This window comes from Tupaia chinensis, unplaced genomic scaffold (assembly GCF_000334495.1).
Source record: "Tupaia chinensis unplaced genomic scaffold, TupChi_1.0 Scaffold000138_1, whole genome shotgun sequence".
In the NCBI taxonomy this organism is placed as follows: Eukaryota; Metazoa; Chordata; class Mammalia; order Scandentia; family Tupaiidae; genus Tupaia; species Tupaia belangeri.
The window spans coordinates 794,858-797,970 of record NW_006159608.1 but is presented as its reverse complement, the minus strand read 5'-3'; the positions used below and the strand labels follow the sequence as shown (position 1 = coordinate 797,970).

General features: G+C 40.2%; 1 pseudogene; it reads left to right on the top strand.

Moving 5' to 3' along the window:
* The first annotated feature begins 2,919 nt into the window (after positions 1-2,919).
* LOC102503184 (small vasohibin-binding protein pseudogene) lies at positions 2,920-3,113 on the top strand (annotated as a pseudogene).

The window sequence follows — 3,113 nt, the reverse complement described above, 5'->3', positions numbered from 1 at the left end:
ATCTCTCTCTCTCTCTGTCTCTCCAATGAGCACACATGCCCTATAGCAAAAATTATCTAAAAAGAAACCCAATAACCCATAGAATGTACAATACCAAAAAATGTACCCTGATGCAAACTATGGATGTTGGGTAATAATGATGTGTTAAAGTAGGTTCATTGATGTTAATAGCAGGGGAAAAAAGGGTGTGGGGAAGGTCATACATGGGAACTTTCTGTGGTTCCTGCTTGACTTCACTGTGAACCTAAAACTGCCCCAAAAAGTGAAGTCTATGAAATGCCAAATGAAAAATCAGTGAATGATTTAGTATCTCTACTTTCAATAATTTCCATGTTCTGAAATTTATTTTGTTTTGTTTTGAACTTGTTCTGAAGGATACTGAGTTGAGAAAGCATTGCATAGTTGCCTCTTAGATATTCAAGAATGTGTTCCTCCCCCCATCTGAAATATTTGCCCTTTAGTCTCTTTGTGTTAGAATATAAGAATGGAAAGCATCAGTGTCTTAGAGAATGAAGTAAACATCTTATAGGAAAATCTCTTGAGAAAGATTTGACACAAATTAATGTTTTGAGTTGGTTTAAAATGTGTATAAGTAATATGATCGGTCTTTAAAATATGAATAGAAAATGCATATTATGAAAACCTGTACATGAATTAAAATTTTTTTTTGCGCCAAAACAAACTTGTAGTTTAATTTAATTTTCCCACAAACTTTAAAGTCTTTTTGTATACAGACTTTGCACATGTGCTAAAAGTGGGCTAAATTTAATACCAATGAATGTGCTTTTCTGTTGTTTATGATATTCAGCATTTGTTCAACATTTTACTGGTGATTATACCTTTGTTTTCCTCTAGAGAACATCCCCTTGCTTCACTTTCAGCCCATTTGGGGCTCTGTCCCCCAGATCAGGCTGCAATATGGTAATCAAATCAGAGCATATCAGCCTCTGGATACAGTGATAGACTCAGAAATAGCTACTGATAAGGACTTTCTTAAGTGACAGAACGAGTATGTGTTTAAGAATGTGTGTGTGCTTGTGTGTTGTCCAGCAAGGAGGGAGAAGAGTATAGAAGAGCATGCATTCCAGAACCTATTGCTTGGGTTTGAATCCCATTTCTCCAGTTCTACCATGGACTTACTAGGTAACGCTGGGAAAATCACTCTTCTGGAAGCCTCAGGCCTCAGTCTCCTCTCTGAATGACAGGGCCACAGTACTACCTACCTCATGGGTTTATTATGCAGAGTGAATGAATTAATGTGTGTAAAGCCCAGCCTCAACCTTTTCACCAGGATGTGTAATAGGCATCTCAAACTTAACGTGCAAAAAATGAATTTTCCTTTCACAGTCTCTTTCTCAATTTAGTAAATGACAACTCCATCCTTCCAGTTGCTCAAGTGTAAATCCTTGGGATTGTCTCTCTTTTCCTCTTTACTCCATCAACAAATCCTGTCCGTTCTATCTTTAAAATATATCCAGAACTGAGGACCAGGAGATGGTGTAATGCTTATGTTGCTGGACTCACATGGACGACCATGGTTTGAGTCCCAGACCTGGAGGCTTGAAACTCATGCAGTGTGTGTGTGTGTGTGTGTGTGTGTGTGTGTGTGTGTATACGTACCCAAAATCCCAAGAGGAGGATGGAGGAGAAGGTATTATGGCATGGCTATCTCCCTAGGTGATGATTTCTCACTTTCTGTCTCTGTCTCTCTGTCTCTTTGGCAAGCACATGTGCCCTATAGCAAAAATTTCTCCAAAAATATATATTATATATACATATTATATATTATATATAATAAATATAATACATACACAAATAATATATATACAAAACATAATATATACAATATAAATATATACCCAGAATTAGTTACATCTGCTGATGCCAACTCAGTTCAAGCCACCACCATCTCCCATCTGAATTACAACACCACAGCCTTCTAAACAGCCACACTTTCTCAGCCCTTGCCTCCCTTCCATTTATTCTCAATAAGGAGGCAGAGTAAGCTCAATAGAACAGATGGCAGAAGATGCCACTCTTCTGCACGAGTGCCTCCATTACCATGCCCACAACACACTGGTGGTTACATCTCTAGTCCTTTTGCCCACTTCCTTCCTCCTTGCCTTCCTGCGCCAGACACCTCTTAATTGACCTTTGCTGTTTTTTGAACACATCAGGCTTATTTCTGCCTTGGGGCCTTTGCAATTTCTCTTCTTCTCTCTACCTGAACCTTTTTCCTCAGATGTCATGTAGCTATTTTACCTTCTTTAGATCCTCACTCAAGTGCTATCTTCTCAGTGAGACCTTCCTTGGTTCTCTAGTCCTAGTCATAACTTTCCTGCCAATCCTTATCCCATTCTCTGCTTAATGTGTTACTTAACCCTCATGTATCACCTCATATATGCTACAGTTAACTTATTTTGTTTATTACATATCTGCCACTCCATTGGCACATAAATTCCATGTGATTGAATTTGTTTTAACAGCTGTATACTTGGTACCTAAAACAGTTCATAAAACAAAATAGGAGCTTAGTAAACATTTAATGCATGGATGGATGAATAAATGAATGAAAAAAATTTGCATCAAAGTGTGATATCCATCAATAATTTTTTTTTTGCATTTTTCTCTGGGTACCAGGGACTTACTAATTACTGAAGGCATACCTGGGACAAAAATTTTTGGTATTCAATAATAGTCTAGTGGGGGATGGAAGAAACGGTCCAGAAACATAAGGAAATGTAAAGTGCATACTAGGGGCCCCGCTCAGCGCGAGGGGCTGCGGGCTGGGTACGCGGGGCGGCGGTCGGGAAGAGGCAGGGTTTCTCCTGCTCCGGACCTGTCTACGACGCGGAGGAGGCCGTTGCCGGAGCCCCGAGGCCGGATGAGAAGTGACTAAGAAGTGCCCGGAAGCCAACCATGGATCCACCTGCCCATAAAAAGAAACCCAAAGTTAAAGAACCTGTGAGTAGAGAAAGCTAAGCAGAAATCAGCCCAGCAGGAGCTGAAGCAAAGACAAAGAGCAGAGATCTACGCCCTCAACAGAGTCATGACAGAGCTGCCAGCAGCAGTTCCATGATTGCTGCAAACAGATGCAGGCCCCTGGACAGTGA